At 37.8% G+C, this 20,666-nt stretch overlaps 2 non-coding genes across 2 annotated transcripts; both read right to left on the bottom strand.

Annotated features, from left to right (window-relative positions):
* Positions 1-10,900: 10,900 nt before the first annotated feature.
* Positions 10,901-11,008, bottom strand: LOC112752990 (small nucleolar RNA R71). Its single transcript, XR_003177394.1, has one exon. It is a non-coding gene; the product is annotated as a small nucleolar RNA R71 (small nucleolar RNA).
* Positions 11,009-16,993: 5,985 nt separating this feature from the next.
* On the bottom strand, positions 16,994-17,101 carry LOC112752396 (small nucleolar RNA R71). The gene has a single exon (XR_003176835.1). It is a non-coding gene; the product is annotated as a small nucleolar RNA R71 (small nucleolar RNA).
* Positions 17,102-20,666: the final 3,565 nt, after the last annotated feature.

The following is a 20,666-nucleotide window of genomic DNA, read 5'->3' as shown; positions in this document are numbered from 1 at the left end:
TTTTATTAATTGCTTTCTTTAGTTGTTTCCTTTATTTTCTTGCCATTTATTCTCTTTTACTTTTACCAAATCAAACCCCCCATATTTCTTCATAGCCAATAATTGACCACTTCATTGCAATTCCTTGTGAGGCGACCCGAGGTTTAAATACTTCGGTTAATTCTTATTGGGGTTTGTACTTGTGACAACCAAAAAACTTTTAAATTTGATGTGCGAATTATTTGTTGGTTTGGAACTATGCTTACAACGAAGAAATTCCTTTTCTATAAGAGAAATTTCTATACCGACAATAATTCTTTCTATCACTTGTCCCCAAGCAACCAAAAACAAAGTAGGATAAAAAAAAGAGAATGATACAATAAATCTCAGAGTTCTCAATGAAGCTCAATTTCAATTAGATGAGCGGGACTAGTAGCTTTTTGCTTCTGAATAGTTTTGGCATCTCACTTTCCATTGAAGTTCAGAATAGTTAGCATCTTTAGGAACTTAGAATCCAGATGATACTATTGATTCTCTTAGTTATGTTCTTTTTATTCTTGAATACAGCTTCTTTAGAGTCTTGGCCGTGACCCTAAGTACTTTGTTTTCCAGTATTACCACCGGATACATAAATGCCATAGACACTTAACTGGGTGAACCCTTTCGGATTGTGATTCAGCTTTGCTAGAATCGCCAGCCAGTGGTGTCCAGAGCTCTTAAGCACACTCTTTGCTTTCACGACTTTAACTGCTCAGTCTCAAATTTTTCACTTGACACCTTCACACCACAAGCATATAGTTAGGGAAGCAGCTCATTTGAACTTTTTAGGCTAAGATATTTCTTTTAAGCCCTCCTAACCATTGATGCTCAAAGCCTTGGATCCTTGCTCTTGCCTTTTGGTTTAAAGAGCTATTGGCTTTTTCTGCTTTTTATTTCTTTTTTTTGCATATTTTTTTCTTTTTCTTGCTTTTTACTGCTTTTTCTTTCTTCAAGAATCAATTTTTGGATTTTTCAGATTACCAATAATACTTCACTTTTATCCTCATTCTTTTAAGAGCCAACATTCTTAACTCCAACATCAAATATACACTGTTCATTCATACATTCAGAAAACAAAAGCAATGCCACCACATCAAATAATTGAACTATTCTTAATATATAACTCGAAATTCATGCATCTTACTTTTCTTTTTCAATAAAATAATTTTTCTTTTAAGCAAGGTGAGAGATGCATTGGATATTTCATAGCTTTAAGACATAAACACAGATGATCATGCACTAGAAACAGACAATAAAATAAAAAAATAGAAAACAGAAAAATAACATAGGCAACAGAGGATTAAAGGAAACGAATCCACCTTAGTGATGGCATCTACTACTCCTTCTAGAGGATCCAATGGAGTGCTTGATTTCCTCTATGTCACGCCCCTGCCTCTGTTGTTCTTCCCTCATAACTCTTTCTTCTTCCCTCATGGCTCTTTGATCTTCTCTTATGTCATGGAGGATGGTGGAGTGCTCTTGATGTCGAATCCTTAGTTGATCTATGTTGGAGCTTAGTTCCCCTAGAGAAGTGTGCAATTGGTCCCAATAGCCTTGGGAGAAGAAAATGCATCCCTTGAGGCACCTCAGGGTTTACTTGTTGAGGCAGCTCCACATGCTCTTGCTGTGGCCCATGTGTTGGCTCTCTAGTTTGCTCCATCCTTCATTTAGTTATGGGCTTGTCCTCTTCAATAGGAATGTCTCCTTCTATGATAATTCCAGCTGAATTGCATAGGTGATAGATAAGGTGGCGGAAGGCCAACCTTGCTAAAAGGGAAGGCTTTTCAGCTTTTTTGTACAACTCTTGAGGTAATACCTCATGCACCTCCACCTCACTTCCAATCATGATGCAATCAATCATGATGGTTCTGTCAATGGTCACTTCTGACCGATTGCTAGTAGGGATGATAGAGCGTTGGATAAATTCCAACCATCCCCTAGCTACGGGCTTGAGGTCAAGCCTTCTCAGTTGGATAGGCTTGCCTTGAGCATCCCTTTTCCACTAAGCTCCTTCCACACAAATGTCTGAAAGGACTTGGTCCAGCCTCTTGTCAAAATTGACTCTCCTAGTGTAAGGATGTGGGTCTCCTTGCATCATTGGCAAATGGAGCGCAACCTTACACTTTTCGGGCTGAAATCCAAGGGTCGCCCTCGGACCATGGTGCTCCAATTTTTGGGATTTGGGTTCACACTATTGTCATGGATTTTAGTAACCCATGCATTAGTATAGAACTCTTGCACCATCAAAATCCCAACTTCTAGGATAGGGTTGGTTAGGACTTCCCAACCTCTCCTCCGGATTTTTCTTCGGATCTTTGGGTACTCATTCTTTTTTAGCCTAAAGGGGACTTCAGGAATCACCCTCTTCTTTGCCACTACTTCATAGAAGTGGTCTTGATGAGTTTTGGTGATTAATCTTTCTATCTCCCAAGATTCGGAGGTGGAAGAAACTACTTTCCCTTTCCCCTTTCTAGAGGATTCTCCAACTTTGGCTGCCATAAGTGTGGATGGAAAGCAAAAAGCAAGGCTTTTCCAACACCAAACTTAAAAGCTTTGCTCGTCCTCGAGCAAAATATGAAGAAAAGAGTAGAAGAATGAGAGAATTGGTAGAGAAAGGAGGAGGGGAGCTGATAAACCCCAATTTTGTGGTTTATCTTGTGCTTAATTTAGGAGATTTTATCAACTTATCTCACATTTATTCAATGAAATAGCATGGTTTTGTAATTCCCCCTAAATTTGTGCTTAAAAGTGAAAACATGCTTTTTGGGCCTTAAATTTGATAATTTTAATTCACTTTCATTCCATTCGATGCCTTGATATGTTTGTCGAGTGATTTCAGATTCATAAGGCAATTATTGGATGGAAGAAGTGAAGAGAAAAGCATGCAAAGTGGAGAATTCATGAAGAAATGAGAATTTGGAGAATTGAAGGCCACGTGCACGCGTCACCCATGCATACGTGTGAGAAGAACACTCATGGCCACACGCACACATTACCCACGTATACGCATGAGAAGGAAATATGCCAGTGACGCACACACATCGTCCACGCGCACGCGTGATGCTGATCACGTGACCTCATTAAAGTGAATTCGCTAGGGGCAATTTCTAAGCTTACCAGGCCCAAGTCCAACTCATTTCTGAGGCTATTTCATGCAGAATTCAAGATGTGTCAAGGGTTCTTAGGTTAGGAAGCATGCCTTAGGTTAGTTCTAGAGAGAGAAGCTCCATCTTCTCTCTAGAAATTAGGGTTCTTAGTTTATTTTCATCTTAGATTTATGTTTAGTTTCTTGTTTTGATTTAGTTTCCCTTATGTTTCCTTGTTGGTTTCCTTCAATTTCCCTATTTTCTCTTGTTAATTTCTCATTTTGGTTACTTTTTAGTTTATGAACACTCTTGTTAATTTTCCTTTTCATTTAATGTAATTTATGCTTTATGTTCCTTTATTGTTTAATTGAGTTGTTATTCTTACTTTTCTTGCATTGGGTAGTTGTAGATTTACATTTCTTGCAATTTTACCTTGTCTTCCTTTCATGCTTTCCAAGTGTTTGATAAAATGCTTGGCTTAGGTTTAGAGTAGCTTTTTAAGCATTCTTGGCTTGGAAAGAGAAATTAGGCAATCTTGAGTCATTAATACCCAACTTATGTTGGTGATCTAGAGTTGTTAGTTAATGTTATTTTCGTTGACTCTAATCTCTTGCTAATTCAATTAGTAAGTTAATTAGGACTTATGGATTGAGATTAACTAGTCTTATTTGACTTTCTCTCAATGTGAAGATAATATTATACCTTCTTCCAATATTAGAGGTAACTAAGTAGGATTAGCTCTTGTTAATCATTGAATGACAATTAATGACTATGATAGAAAGTCTTGATTCTCAATCCTTGCCATGAATGTCTCTCTTTATTAATTGCTGTCTTTAGTTGTTTTCTTTATTTTCTTGCCCTTTTATCAACCCAACCCCCTTGAACTTCATAAATAATAATTAGGCACTCGATTGCAATTCCTAGGGAGAACAACTCGGGACTAACACTCTCGGTTACTTTTATTGGGTTGGATTTGTGACAACCAAAATCTAAACTTTGATTTGAGGATCGATTGTCGGTTTGGGCTATGCTCACAACGAAATTATTTTGTTAAATTCTGAACCGGTATAAATCCTCACATCAAGTTTTTGGTGCCATTGCCGGGGAATTGCAATGTGTACTTGTTATTGGTTATTGTATATATGTTAATATTGTGAATAGTTTGCTCTTTTGTTGGTTTGCTTGATTTTACTAGTCTTAGTATTTGGTTTTCTTTGTTTCTTGTTAGTTTTTGTTTCCATTTTCTCTTGCTACTATGAATTCTCATCCTTTTGGCTATGAGTTTAGTTCTAACTATGTTGTAGGGAATGGAAGTACAATGAGGATATGCATCAAGGATGGGACAATCAAAGGTGGAAGGAGTGATGAATCCACATTTTATGGTGTTTATTTGCTCTATTTGGGTGGATTTCATCAACTTTTTTTGCATTTATCCATTGAAATAGCATAGTTTCATAATTTCTCCCTAAATTGTGCTTGAAAGTGAAAACATGCTTTTTAAGCTTTATAATTGCTAAATTTTATTCACTTTAATTCCATTTGATGCCTTGATGTGTTTGTTGAGTAATTTCAGGTTTACAAGGCAAGTATGGATTAAAGAAGTGGAAGGAAAGCATGCAAAATGGGAGAATTCAAGAAATGAAGGATTTGTAAAGCTGCCAGCCCTGACCTCTCGGTACTAAAGTGATCATAACTTGAGCTATAGAGGTCCAAATGAGGCAGTTTCAGCGGCATTGGAAAGCTAACGTCCGGGGCTTCAAAATGATATACAATTTACTATAGTGGACATAAGTCTAAGTGTGCGGACGCACACATCTGTGTGTCCGCACAGGTCCTGGCACATGAGCTCATTAATTGCAAACTGCTTAGGGCGATTTCTTGGCCCCCAAAACCCAATCCAACTCATTTCTGAAGCTATTTCAAACCAAATTAAAGAGGGATGAAGGGAGGAGCACTTAGTTTTAGATTTTTACATGTTTTAGTTAGTTTTCTAGAGAGAGAAGCTCCCCCTTCTCTCTAGAGTTAGGGTTTTTAGCTTTATTCTCTCTTTAATTTATCTCTTTAATTCAAGTTTTATTATAGTTTCATTTACATTTTCATGTCTTATTGCCTTTAATCTCTTAGTTTTCTTTGTTAATTTTACTTTCATGCCACTTTAGTTTTATGAACACTCTTGTTACTTTTAATTTCATTTAATGTAATTTTGATGTTTTATGTTTTTTTAATGCTTATTTGAGTTGTTATTATCATTTTATTACAATTGATAGTTATAGAATTTATTTTTATTGTAATTTATGATATTTTCCCTTCTATGCAGGCTAGGTATTTGATAAAATGTCTCTTTTAGCTTTTGTCTAGATTTTTACACTCTTGGCTTGGAATTGGATAATTAGGTGACCTTGAGTCATAGATATCCCTTCGATATTGTAATTAGAATTGTTAGTTGGTTTGGTTTCCACTAATGCTAGTCTTTCACTAAGTTAATTAGTGAGTTGATTAGGACTTGTGGATTGAGTTCAATTAAGCCCTTTTGACTTATTCTCGATGTTAGGATAGACTAATTGGGATTAATTCTTAGCAATTATCATGTTTGTGGTCTATGATTATGATAGGAATCCTCAATTCCCCAATCCTTGCCAAGAGTCCTTTTTGCCACTTGCATTCCATTTTTAATTTACTTGCTTTGAGCTTTAATTTCTTGCATGTCTATTTACTTCCTTGCACTTTAATTTCTTGCCTCTTATAATCAACCCCCAAAATCCCTCATAGCCAATAACATGAACACTTCATTGCAATTCCTAGGGAGAACGACCCAAGAGTTTAAATACTCTTGGTTATTTGATTTGAACACTGATAGTTCTTTGATTTAAACTTTGATTGTGAGAGTTAATTATTGGTCTAGACTATGCTTGCAACGAGATTCTCTATTTTTGTGAAATTCTAGATCAACATAAATTCTCACTATCAAGTTTTTGGCACTGTTGCCGGGGAATCGCAATGGTGTTATAGTGTTGGCTGTTGTTAATATGTGAATATGTGAATAGTTTTTTTTAATTGGTTGCTTGTGTTTGCTTGTAAATATGTCTCTTGGTTGTTAGCTTGCTTTAATAAATTTTTGTTTTAAAATTCATATGTGAATAGTTAGTAATCTTGTTTAAATTGTCTTTTTGACTTGAATTGCATGTTTAAAATTTTGAATTAGTTTTTGGATGATTGAAATAGTTTTGGGTAGATTTTTGTTTGTAAATAGTCCATGATTTTGATTTAGAAGATAAAATTTTGGATTAATTTTAAAATTAATGTAAATAATTGCATATTTTTATTAATTTCTTGTTTATATACATTTTGGAATGTTAGGTGAATTTCTGTTTTGAAAAAAAAAAATCAACAGTGCATACACACATATGCGTGCGCACGGACACTTCAATTCAAGACCTCTGCTCGCAGCATTCGCACAGCGTGTGCATATGCACAATGGCCCATTTTCATGTCTATGCGTACGCACGGATGTTGATGTGTACGCACCCCCAATTCACGCCCCTCTGCTAGAAGCGCCCTTAGAGTTGGTGCATCCGCATTCCCCTCCTCTCCCCTTCCTCTTCTCCTTCTTCTTTTCTTTTTGCTTCTTCTCAAACACAATGCAGCTTCTTCTTTCCCCAGCCCTTCCCTGAGCCAACGAAGCCCTTTCCCTTTTGTCTTCTCTGAGCCATCCAACACCCACCATCTTGCCTCCATCACCGTCCACCCACCTCCAACCACTGGCGACTGCCGCAGTCGCCGTGCCCCTCACCCCATCTCTTCTTCCTCCTCTCTCACATCTCTTCTCTTTCCCCTTGCCCAACTCTCCTCTCCTCTGCCACCGAACAGACGCCACGCTCCTTAGTGCCAGCTTCTGGTGCAAAAACTGCTGCACTCCAGCCCTGTTCTCCAGTTTCTCGCCAGCAATCCGCCAATGCCAGCACCTTCCTGAACTGCCGTGCTCAACACCACTGATGAGCGGATAATTTATACACTTTTTGGCATTATTTTTAGTATATTTTAATTAGTTTTTATTATGTTTTTATTAGTTTCTAAATAAAAATCACATTTCTGGACTTTACTATGAGTTTGTGTGTTTTTCTGTGATTTTAGGTATTTTCTGGCTGAAATTGAGGGACCTGAGCAAAAATCTGATTCAGAGGCTGAAAAAGGACTGCAGATGTTGTTGGATTCTGACCTCCCTGCACTTGAAGTAGATTTTCTAGAGCTACAAAAGCCCAATTGGCAAGCTCTCAATTGCGTTGGAACGTACACATCCTGGGCTTTCCAGTAATATATAATAGTCTATACTTTGCTCAAGATTTGATGGCCCAAACCGGCGTTCAAAGTCAGCATAGAAATTCTAGCGTCAAAACGCCAGAACTGGCATAAAAGCTGGAGTTAAACGCCCAAACTGGCACAAAAGCTGGCGTTTAACTCCAAGAAAAGTCTCTACATGTGAAAGCTTCAATGCTTAGGCCAAGCACACACCAAGTGGGCCCAGAAGAAGATTTCTGCATTAATTACTTATTTCTGTAACCCTAGGCTACTAGTTTTCTATAAATAGGACATTTTTCTATTGTATTTATATAGAAAGGTATATACTTTTTGATCTCTTGATCACGTTTTGGGAGGCTGGCCTCACGGCCATGCCTAGAACTTTTGTTCTTATGTATTTTCAACGGTGGAGTTTCTACACACCATAGATTAAGGTGTGGAGCTCTGCTGTTCCTCATGAATTAATGCAAAGTACTATTGTTTTTCTATTCAACTCAAGTCTATTTCTTCTCCAAGATATTCATTCACACTCAAGAACATGATGAATGTGATGATTTTGTGACACTCATCACCATTCTAACCTATGAAGGCGTGCCTGACAACCACTTCCGTTCTACATGCAAACAAGCTTGAATGTGTATCTCTTGGGTTTCTAATCTCAAATTAGAACCTTCGTGGTATAAGCTAGAATTATTGGCGGCCATTCCTGAGATCCGAAAAGTCTAAACCTTGTCTGTGGTATTCCGAGTAGGATCTGGAAAGGGATGACTGTGACGAGCTTCAAACTCGCGATTGTTGGGCGTAGTGACAGACGCAAAAGGATCAATGGATCCTATTCCAACATGATTGAGAACCGACAGATGATTAGTCGTGCGGTGACAGCGCATTTGGAACATTTTCACTGAGAGGAGGAACAAAGCATCTTCATACGCTTCTCTGAAATTCTCACCAATGAATTACATAAGTATCTCTATCCTATTTTATGTTTTATTCATCTTTTAATTATCAATCCTCCATAACCATTTGAATCCGCCTGACTGAGATTTACAAGATGACCATAGCTTGCTTCAACCCGACAATCTCCGTGGGATCGACCCTTACTCACGTAAGGTTTATTACTTGGACGACCCAGTGCACTTGCTGGTTAGTTGTGCGGAGTTGTGATAAAGAGTTGAGATTACAATTGTGCGTACCAAGATGTTGGCGCCATTGATGATCGCAATTTCGTGCACCAGGTTTTTGGGGCCGTTGCCGGGGATTGTTCGAGTTTGGACAACTGACGGTTCATCTTGTTGCTTAGATTAGGTAATTTTACTTTTTATTTTCAAAAATTTTTTTTTAAAATACAAAAAAAAAAGTTTTTCTATTTTGTTCTTTAGAGTTTTTAAGAATGAATTCTAGAGCTTCATGATGATTTGTTGAAGTCTGGCTGGTTGTGAAGCCATGTCTAATCTTATTGGACCGAGGTTTCAACTTATCATCACAAGAGCTTGATGATTTCTATCAATCTTGCTGTTGAAAGCAATGATCTGCTAAAGCTTGGCTGGCCATTGGCCATGTCTAGTGTTTTGGAATGAAGCTTTCACTGAAAGCTTGGCTGGCTAGTAAGCCATGTCTAATTCTTGGACCGGAGTCTTAGACTTACATTGCAATGACTCCTGGAATTCTTATTAAAAGTTTTGAATCCCTTTATTTTCTTTTCCACTCAATTTTCGAAAAATCACAAAAAATTTATAAAACCATAAAAATCAAAAAATATTTTATGTTTCTTGTTTGAGTCTAGTATCAATTTTTATGTTTGGTGTCAATTGCATGTCTTTATTCTTCTTGCATTTTTTTGAAAATTACATGCATTATGTTCTTCATTGATCTTCAAGTTGTTCTTGATGATTCCATAGCTCTGATCTTTAATTTCTCTTATTTTGTATCTTTTGTTGTTTTTCATATGCATTTTCAATTTGTTATGGCCCTTAATATACAAACTTCTAAGTTTGGTGTCTTGCATGCATTGTTTATTTAATCTTAGTTGCATCCTTTTTATTATTGTGTCTCATCATAAAAAAAAATTCAAAAAATTTTAAAATTGTGTCTTTTCAAGTCAATAACATAGAGAATTGAAGATTCAGAACATTCAGCAGAGGAATTACACAGAAAAAGCTGGGCGTTCAAAACGCCCAGTGAAGAAGGAAAACTGGCATTTAAACGCCAGCCAGGGTACCTGGCTGGGCGTTAAACGCACAAAGAGGTAGCATTTTGGGCGTTAAACGCCAGAATGGATGCCATTCTGGGTGTTTAACGCTAGGAGGACACTAGAGGGAAGATTTTGTTTTTAATTCAAATCTTTTTCAAATATTCATAATTTTTCAAAATCAATTTCTTTCCATTTTTTTATTTATTATTATTTTCAAAAATCCTTGCTACAATTAATAATTTAATTCAAAATTTTCAAGTTATTACTTGCCTATTAAGAAAGGATCAAAAGTTTTAATTATAGGATCATATCTTCTAATTTCTTGTTGGTCAAATAATCAACTTTAATTTTAAAACTTTCTCTTTTAAATTTGATTCTCAATCATATTTTCTCAATCATATCTTTTCAATCACATCTTTTTTCAAAATTAAGTTTCAATCATATCTTTTTTATTTCTAATTTCAAAATCTTTTTCAAAAATCACTTAATTTCTTTTCCAATCTTAGTTTTCGAAAATCAATTACCAAATCTTCAAAATTTCTTTTAATTATTTCAAAATCTTTTACTTTAATTTCAAAAATTCTTCTCCTCTTCTTTTAAGGACTAACACTCCTCCTCAATATGCAATTCGAACTCTATCTCCCTTGATAAGTTCGAATTCTCTCTTCTCTACCTCCTCCTTCTATTCTTCTTTTCCTCTGACACCTTAAGGAATCTCTATACTGTGACATAGAGGATTCCATATTTTCTTCTCCTCTCTTCTCATATGAGCAGGAGCAAGAACAAAGGCATTCTTGTTGAAGCTGATCCTGAACCTGAAAGGACCTTAAAGAGAAAGCTAAGAGAAGCCAAAGTACAACTCTCTATAGAGGACCTAACAGAACTTTTCAAACAAGAAGAAGACATGGCAGCCGAAAATAACAACAATGCCAACAATGCAAGGAAGGTGCTTGGTGACTTTACTGCACCTACTCCCGACTTTTATGGGAGAAGCATCTCAATCCCTTCCATTGGAGCAAACAACATTGAGCTTAAGCCTCAATTAGTTTCTCTGATGCAACAAAATTGTAAGTTTCATGGACTTCCATTGGAAGATCCTTATCAGTTCTTAGCTGAATTCTTGCAAATCTGTGACACTGTCAAGACCAATGGGGTTGATCCCGAGGTCTATAGACTTATGCTTTTTCCCTTTGCTGTAAGAGACAGAGCTAGAACATGGTTGGATTCATAACCTAAAGAAAGCCTAAACTCTTGGGAAAAGCTAGTTAATGCCTTCTTGGCAAAGTTCTTTCCACCTCAAAAATTGAGCAAGCTTAGAGTGGAAGTCCAAACCTTCAGACAGAAGGAAGGTGAATCCCTCTATGAAGCTTGGGAAAGATACAAGCAATTGATCAGAAGGTGTCCTTCTGACATGCTTTCAGAATGGAGCATCATAGGTATCTTCTATGATGGTCTATCTGAACTGTCCAAGATGTCATTGGACAGCTCTGCTGGAGGATCTCTTCATCTGAAGAAGACGCCTGAAGAAGCTCAAGAACTCATTGAAATGGTTGCAAATAACCAATTCATGTACACCTCTGAAAAGAATCCTGTGAATAATGGGACAAATCAGAAGAAAGGAGTTCTTGAGATTGATACTTTGAATGCCATACTGGCTCAGAACAAAATATTGACTCAGCAAGTCAATATGATTTCTCAGAGTCTGTCTGGAATGCAAGCAGCACCAGGCAGTACTAAGGAGGCTTCCTCTGAAGAAGAAGCTTATGATCCTGAGAACCCAGCAATGGAAGAGGTGAATTACATGGGAAAACCCTATGAAAACACCTATAATCCTTCATGGAGAAACCATCCAAACCTCTCATGGAAGGACCAATAGAGGCCTCAACAAGGTTTCAACAAAAATAATGGTGGAAGAAATAGGTTTAGCAATAGCAAGCCTTTTCCATCATCTTCTCAGCAACAGACAGAGAATTCTAAGAGCCATTCTAACTTAGCAACCATTGTCTCTGATCTAATCAAAACCACTCAAAGTTTCATGACTAAAACAAGGTCCTCTATTAGAAATTTGGAGGCACAAGTGGGTCAGATGAGCAAGAAAGTTACTGAACTCCCTCCCAGTACTCTTCCAAGCAATACAGAAGAGAATCCAAAAGGAGAGTGCAAGGCCATCACCATAACCCACACGTCCGAACCTAGAAAGGAGGAAGAGGCAGTGATCTTCACTGAGGAAGACCTCAATGGACGTCCACTGGCCTCCATGGAGTTCCCTAATGAGGAACCATGGGAATCTGAGGCTCATATAGAGACCATTGAGATTCCATTGAATTTACTTCTACCATTCATGAGCTCTGATGAGTATTCTTCCTCTGAAGAGGATGAAGATATTACTGAAGAATAAGTTGCTAAGTACCTTGGAGCAATCATGAAGCTAAATGCCAAGTTATTTGGTAATAAGACTTGGGAAGATGAACCCCCATTCCTCATTAAAGAACTGGATGACTTGACTAGGCAGAAATTACCTCTAAAGAGACAAGATACTGGAAAGTTCTCAATACCTTGTACCATAGGCACCATGACCTTTGAAAAGGCTCTGTGTGACCTAGGGTCAAGCATAAACCTCATGCCTCTCTCTGTAATGGAGAAAATAGGAATTTTTGAGGTTCAAGCTGCAAGAATCTCATTAGAGATGGCATATAATTCAAGGAAACAAGCTTATGGACTTGTAGAGGATGTCTTGGTAAAGGTTGAAGACCATTACATCCCTGCTGATTTCATAATCCTAGAGACTGGGAAGTGTATGGATGAATCCATCATCCTTGGCAAACCCTTCCTAGCCACAGCAAAAGCTGTGATTGATGTTGACAGAGGAGAATTGGTCCTTCAAGTGAATGAGGACTCCCTTGTATTTAAATCTCAAGGATCTCCCTCTGTAATCATGGAGAAGAAGCATGAAAAGCTTCTCTCAATGCAGAGTCAAACAGAGCCCCCACATTCAAACTCTAAGTTTGGTGTTGGGAGGCCATGCTCTGAGTATCTGTGAGGCTCCATAAGAGCCCACTGTCAAGCTATTGACATTAAAGAAGTGCTTGTTGGGAGGCAACCCAATTTTTACTTATCTATGTTAAATTTCTTTTTTCCATTGTTATTTTATGTTTTCTATAGGTTGATATTCATGGGAAGTCACAAAAATAATGGAAAAAGCAAAAATAAATTAAAAAACAGAATGAAAAATAGCACACCCCGGAGGAGAAGGCTACTGGCGTTTAAATGCCAGTTAGGGCAGCAGAATGGGCGTTAAACGCCCAGTCTGGCACCTGATGAGCGGATAATTTATATGCTTTTTGGCATTATTTTTAGTATATTTTTAGTAGAATCTAGTTACTTTTAGGGATGTTTTTATTATTTTTTATGTTAAATTCACATTTCTGGACTTCACTATGAGTTTGTGTATTTTTCTGTGATTTCAGGTATTTTCTGGCTGAAATTGAGGGACTTGAGCAAAAATCAGATTCAGAGGTTGAAGAAGGACTGCTGATGCTGTTGGATTCTGACCTCCCTACACTCAAAGTGGATTTTCTGGAGTTACAAAACTCAAAATGGCGCGCTTCCAATTGCGTTGGAAAGTAGACATCCAGGGCTTTCCAGCAATATATAATAGTTTATACTTTGGCCGAGTTTAGACGACGTAAAAGGGCGTTGAACGCCAGTTCTACGCGGCAGTCTAGAGTTAAACGCCAGAAACACGTTACGAACCAGAGTTGAACGCCAGAAACACGTTACAACCTGGTGTTCAACTCCAGAAAGAGCCTCTGCACGTGTAACATTCAAGCTCAGCCCAAGCACACACCAAGTGGGCCCCGGAAGTGGATTTATGCATCAATTACTTACTTCTGTAAACCCTAGTAACTAGTTTAGTATAAAGAGGACTTTTTACTATTGCATTAGACATCTTGGGACGTCTAGTTCTTAGATCATGGAGGCTGGCCATTCGGCCATGCCTGAACCTTTCACTTATATATTTTTAACGGTAGAGTTTCTACACTCCATAGATTAAGGTATGGAGCTCTGCTGTTCCTCATGAATTAATGCAAAGTATTACTATTTTTCTATTCAATTCAACTTATTCCACTTCTAAGATATTCATTCGCACTTCAACATGAATGTGATGAATGTGACAATCATCATCATTCCCCCCCGAACGCGTGCCTGACAACCACTTCCATTCCACCTTACATTGGATGATTATCTCTTGGATCTCTTAATCAAAATCTTCGTGGTATAAGCTAGATTGATGGCGGCATTCATGAGAATCCGAAAAGTCTAAACCTTGTCTGTGGTATTCCGAGTAGGATTCTGGGATTGAATGACTGTGACGAACTGCAAACTCGCGAGTGCTGGGCGTAGTGACAGACGCAAAAGGAGGGTGAATCCTATTCCAGTATGATCGAGAACCTCAGATGATTAGCGGTGCCATGACAGAGCATTTGAACCATTTTCACAAGAGGATGGGATGCAGCCATTGACCACGGTGATGCCTCCAGATGATTAGCCATGCAGTGACAGCGCATCGGACCATTTTCACAGAGAGGACGAAAAGTAGCCATTGACAATGGTGATGTCCTTACATAAAGCCAGCCATGGAAAGGAGTAAGATTGATTGGATGAAGACAGCAGGAAAGCAGAAGTTCAGAGGAACGAACGCATCTCCATACACTTATCTGAAATTCTCACCAATGATATACATAAGTATTTATATCTTTATTTTCTGTCTATTTATTATTTATTTTCGAAAACTCCATAATCAATTATTATCCGCCTGACTGAGATTTACAAGATGACGATAGCTTGCTTCATACCAACAATCTCCGTGGGATCGACCCTTACTCACGTAAGGTTTTATTACTTGGACGACACAGTGCACTTGCTGGTTAGTTGTATCGAAGTTGTGAATGAAAAACGATTTATTAAGACGTGCGTACAGAGTTTTTGGCGCCGTTGCCTAAGATCACAATTTCGTGCACCAAGTTTTCGGCGCCGTTGCCGGGGATTGTTCGAGTTTGGACAACTGACGGTTCATCGTGTTGCTCAGATTGGGTAATTTTCTGCTTATTTTATTTTCAAAAAGTTTTCAAAAAAAAATTTTCAAAAATCTTTCAAAATTTTTCCCTTTGTTTTCAAGAATATATTTTTCTTCAGAATTTTTAAGAATGAATTCTAGAGTTTCAGGAAGCATGTAGAATCCTGGCTGGCTGTAAAGCCATGTCCAAATTCCTTTGGACTGAGGATTCAACTAATCACTTCAATGCATGTAATAGCATACTAAAGCTTGGCTGGCTATTAAGCCATGTCTAACCCTCAGATTGGAGCTTTAGAATAAGAGTGCAAGATTCCTGGAATTCATATTAAAAATTTTGGAATCCTTATTTTTCTTTTTCACACTAATTTTCGAAAAATATAAAATAAAGATACAAAAAATTCACAAAATCATAAAAAAATCAAAAATATTTTGTGTTTGTTGTTTGAGTCTTGATTCAATTTCAAGTTTGGTGTCAATTGCATACTCATCTTGCATTTTTCGAAAATTGCATTCATGCATTGCATTCATCATGATCTTCAAGTTGTTCTTGATAAACCTTCTTGATTGATCTTCATATTTTATTGTTTTGTGTCTTTTCTTGTTTTTCATGTGCATTTTTGCATTCATAGTGTCTGAACATGAAAGATTTCTAAGTTTGGTGTCTTGCATGTTTTCTTTGCATATAAAAATTTTCAAAAATAAGTTCTTGGTGTTCATCTTGATCTTCAAAGTGTTCTTGGTGTTCATCTTGACATTCATAGCATTCTTGCATGCATTCATCATTTTGATCTAAAAATTTTCATGCATTGAGTCTTTTTCATGTTTATCTCTTTCATCATTAAAAATTCAAAAATAAAAAAAATATCTTTCCTTTTTTCTCTCATAAATTTCGAAAATTTGGATTGACTTTTTTAAAAATTTTTAAAAATTCAATTGTTTCTTATGAGTCAAATCAAATTTTCAATTTAAAAATCTTATCTTTTCCAAAATCTTTTTCAAAAATCAAATCTTTTTCATTTTTCTTATTTATTTTTGAAAATTTTAAAAATATTTTTCAAAAATATTTTTCTTAATTTTATCTCATAATTTTCGAAAATATCATCAACAATTAATGTTTTGATTCAAAAATTTCAAGTTTGTTACTTACTTGTTAAGAAAGATTCAAACTTTAAGTTCTAGAATCATATCTTGTGATTTCTTGTGAATCAAGTCATTAATTGTGATTTTAAAAATCAAATCTTTTTCAAAACTAATTTCAATCATATCTTTTCAAAAATATCTTTTTATCTTATCTTTTTCAAAATCATATCTTTTTCAAAAATTTGATTTTAAAATATCTTTTCTAACTTCTTATCTTCTTATCTTTTCAAAATTGATTTTCAAATTTGTGTCAACTAACTAACTAACTTTTTGTTTGTTTCTTATCTTTTTCAAAACTACCTAACTAACCCTCTCTCTCTAATTTTCGAAAATATCTCCCTCTTTTTCAAAAATTCTTTTTAATTAACTAATTGTTTCAAAATTCAATTTTAATTTATTTCTTCTTTTAATTTTCGAAAATCACTAACCATTTTTCAAAAATAATTTTCGAAAATTCTCTTTCTCTCTCATCTCCTTCTATTTATTTATTCATCTACTAACACTTCTCTTCATCTCACATCTCTGCTCTCCTCACCCTTGTGTTTCTTTCCTTACATTACATTATTTTCTTCTTCTTTTCTTCTACTCACACAGGGACCTCTATACTGTGGTAAAAAGGATCCTTATTATTATTTTCCTGTTCCTTCCTTTTTCATATGAGCAGGAGCAAGGACAAAAATATTCTTGTTGAAGCAGATCCAGAACCTGAAAGGACTCTGAGGAGGAAACTAAGAGAAGCTAAATTACAACAATCTAGCAAGCACCTTTCAGAAATTTTTGAACAGGAAGAGGAGATGGCAGCCGAAAATAATAATAATGCAAGGAGGATGCTTGGTGACTTTACTGCACCTAATTCCAATTTACATGGAAGAAGCATCTCCATTCCTGCCATTGGAGCAAACAATTTTGAGCTGAAACCTCAATTAGTTTCTCTGATGCAGCAGAACTGCAAGTTTCATGGACTTCCATCTGAAGATCCTTTTCAGTTCTTAACTGAATTCTTGCAGATATATGATACTGTTAAGACTAATGAAGTAAATCCTGAAGTCTACAGGCTCATGCTTTTCCCTTTTGCTGTAAGAGACAGAGCTAGAATCTGGTTGGACTCTCAACCCAAAGATAGCCTGAACTCTTGGGATGGTCACGGCTTTCTTAGCCAAGTTCTTTCCTCCTCAAAAGCTTAGTAAGCTTAGAGTGGATGTTCAAACCTTCAGACAGAAAGAAGGTGAATCCCTCTATGAAGCTTGGGAGAGATACAAGCAACTGACCAAAAAGTGTCCTTCTGACATGCTTTCAGAATGGACCATCCTGGATATATTCTATTATGGTCTGTCTAAATTAGCTAAGATGTCATTGGATACTTCTGCAGGTGGATCCATTCACCTAAAGAAAACGCCTGCAGAAGCTCAAGAACTCATTGACATGGTTGCTAACAACCAGTTTATGTACACTTCTGAGAGGAATCCTGTGAGTAATGGGACGCCTCAAAAGAAGGGAGTTCTTCAAATTGATACTCTGAATGCCATATTAGCTCAGAATAAAATATTGACTCAGCAAGTCAATATGATTTCTCAGAGTCTGAATGGAATACAAGCTGCATCCAACAGTACTCAAGAGGCATCTTCTGAAGAAGAGGCCTATGATCCTGAAAACCCTGCAATAGCAGAGGTGAATTACATGGGTGAACCATATGGAAACACCTATAATCCCTCATGGAGAAATCACCCAAATCTCTCATGGAAGGATCAAAAGCCTCAACAAGGCTTTAATAATGGTGGAAGAAACAGGTTTAACAATAGTAAACCTTTTCCATCATCCACTCAGCAACAGACAGAGAACTCTGAACAAAATACCTCTAATTTAGCAAACTTAGTCTCTGATCTATCTAAGGCCACTGTAAGTTTCATGAATGAAACAAGGTCCTCCATTAGAAATTTGGAGGCACAAGTGGGCCAGTTGAGTAAGAAGATCACTGAAATCCCTCCTAGTACTCTCCCAAGTAATACAGAAGAAAATCCAAAAGGAGAGTGCAAGGCCATTGATATAACCATCTTGGCCGAATCCAAGGAAGAAGGGGAGGACGTGAATCCCAAGGAGGAAGACCTCCTGGGACGTCCAGTGATCAATAAGGAGTTTCCCTTTGAGGAACCAAAGGAATCTGAGGCTCAACTAGAGACCATAGAGATTCCATTAAACCTCCTTATGCCATTCATGAGCTCTGATGAGTATTCCTCTTCTGAAGAGAATGAGGATGTTACTAAGGAGCAAGTTACCAAGTACCTTGGTGCAATCATGAAGTTGAATGCCAAATTATTTGGTATTGAGACTTGGGAAGATGAACCTCCCTTGTTCACCAATGAATTAAGTGATTTGTATCAACTGACATTGCCTCAGAAGAAACAGGATCCTGGAAAGTTCCTAATACCTTGTACCATAGGCACCATGATCTTTGAAAAGGCTCTGTGTGACCTTGGTTCAGGGATAAACCTCATGCCCCTCTCTGTAATAGAGAAATTGGGAATCTTTGGGGTGTAAGCTGCTAAAATCTCATTAGAGATGGCAGACAATTCAAGAAAACAGGCTTATGGACAAGTAGAGGACGTGTTAGTAAAGGTTGAAGGCCTTTACATCCCTGCTGATTTCATAGTCCTAGATACTGGGAAGGATGAGGATGAATCCATCATCCTTGGAAGACCCTTCCTAGCCACAGCAAGAGCTGTGATTGATGTTGACAGAGGCGAACTAGTCCTTCAATTGAATGAGGACTCCCTTGTGTTTAAAACTCAAGGTCATCCTTCTGTAAACATGGAAAAGAGGCACAGTAAGCTTCTCTCAAAACAGAGTCAACCAGAGCCCCCACAGTCAAACTCTAAGTTTGGTGTTGGGAGGCCACAACCAAACTCTAAGCTTGGTGTTGAACTCCCATATCCAAACTCTAAGTTTGGTGTTGGGGAGTCTCAACAATGCTCTGAACATCTGTAAGGCTCCATGAGAGCCCACTGTCAAGCTATTGACATTAAAGAAGCGCTTGTTGGGAGGCAACCCAATTTTTATTTATCTAATTTTATTTTTATTGTTATTTCATGTTTTATTAGGTTCATGATCATGTGGAGTCACAAAATAAATATAAAAATTGAAAATGGAATCAAAAACAGCAGAAAAAAAATCACACCCTGGAGGAGGATCTTACTGGCGTTTAAACGCCAGTAAGGAGCATCTGGCTGGCGTTCAACGCCATAACAGAGCATGGATCTGGCGTTGAACGCCAGAAACAAGCAGCATCCTGGCGTCCAGACGCCAGAAATGCACAGTGAAGAAGATATGGCGCTGAACGCCAGAAACAAGCATCTGGGCGTTGAACGCCCAGAACAAGCATCAATTCGGCGTTTAAACGCCAGAATTGCATGCAAAGGCATTTTACATGCCTAATGGGTGCAGGGATGCAAATCCTTGACACCTCAGGATCTGTGGACCCCACAGGATCAACTCAGCATCTGTGGACCCCACAGGATCCCCACCTACCTCCACTCACTCTCTTCCCTCTTCTCAATGTCATCCTCTCTTCCCAATAAACACTTTTCCCCAAAACTCTTCATCAATCACCTCAATCTCTCTTCCCTATCACCACTTCACCACTCACATCATCCACTCTTCCCCATAAACCTACCTCATAGACTCCGCCTAACTTCAAAATTCAAAATCAATTTCCCACCCAAAACCCACCCTTATGGCCGAACCTTACCCCCCCTCCCTTCCCTATATATAGCCCTCCATTCTTCCTCATTTTCCCACCACACAACCCTCTCTTCTCTTCTTGGCCGAATACACCTTTCCTTCCTCTCCTCCATATTTTCTTCTTCTTCATCATCTATTCTTTCTTCTCTTGCTCGAGGGCGAGCAAAATTCTAAGTTTGGTGTGGTAAAAGCATAAACTTTTTGTTTTTCCATTACCATTGATGGCACCCAAGACCGGAGAATCCTCTAGAAAAGGGAAAGGGAAGATAAAAGCTTCCACCTCCGAGTCATGGGAGATGAAAAGATTCATCTCCAAAGCTCATCAAGACCACTTCTATGATGTTGTGGCCAAGAAGAAGGTGATCCCCGAGGTCCCTTTCAAACTCAAGAGAAATGAGTATCCGGAGATCCGACATGAGATCCATAGAAGAGGTTGGAAAGTTCTAACAAACCCCATCCAACAAGTCAGAACTCTAATGGTTCAAGAGTTCTATGCTAATGCATGGATCACAAGGAACAATGATCAAAGTAAGAACCCGAACCCAAAGAATTATCTCACCATGGTTCGGGGGAATTACTTAGATTTTAGTCCGAAAAATGTAAGGTTGGCGTTCAACTTGCCAATGATGGAAGAGAACGCACGCCCCAACACAAAGAGAGTCAACTTTGATCAAAGGTTGGACCAAGTCCTCATGGACATATGTGTGGAAGGAGCTCAATGGAAGATTGACTCAAAAGGCAAACCGGTTCAACTGAGAAGACTGGACCTTAAGCCTGTAGCTAGAGGATGGTTGGAGTTCATTCAACGCTCAATCATTCCCACTAGCAACCGGTCTGAAGTTACTATAGACCGGGCCATCATGATCCATAGCATCATGATTGGAGAAGAGGTGAAGGTTCATGAGATTATACCTCAAGAACTCTACAAGGTGGCTGACAAGTCCTCCACTATGGCAAGGTTAGCTTTTCCTCACCTCATTTGCTATCTATGCAATTCGGCTGGGATTGACATAGAAGGAGACATTCCCATTGAGGAAGAGAAGCCCATCACTAAGAAAAGGATGGAGCAAACAAGAGAGCCCATTCATGGAGCTCAAGAGACGCATGAAGCTCATCACCATGA

This window comes from Arachis hypogaea, chromosome 15 (assembly GCF_003086295.3).
Source record: "Arachis hypogaea cultivar Tifrunner chromosome 15, arahy.Tifrunner.gnm2.J5K5, whole genome shotgun sequence".
NCBI classification, from domain to species: Eukaryota; Viridiplantae; Streptophyta; class Magnoliopsida; order Fabales; family Fabaceae; genus Arachis; species Arachis hypogaea.
This window is presented reverse-complemented; position numbering and strand designations above follow the sequence as displayed.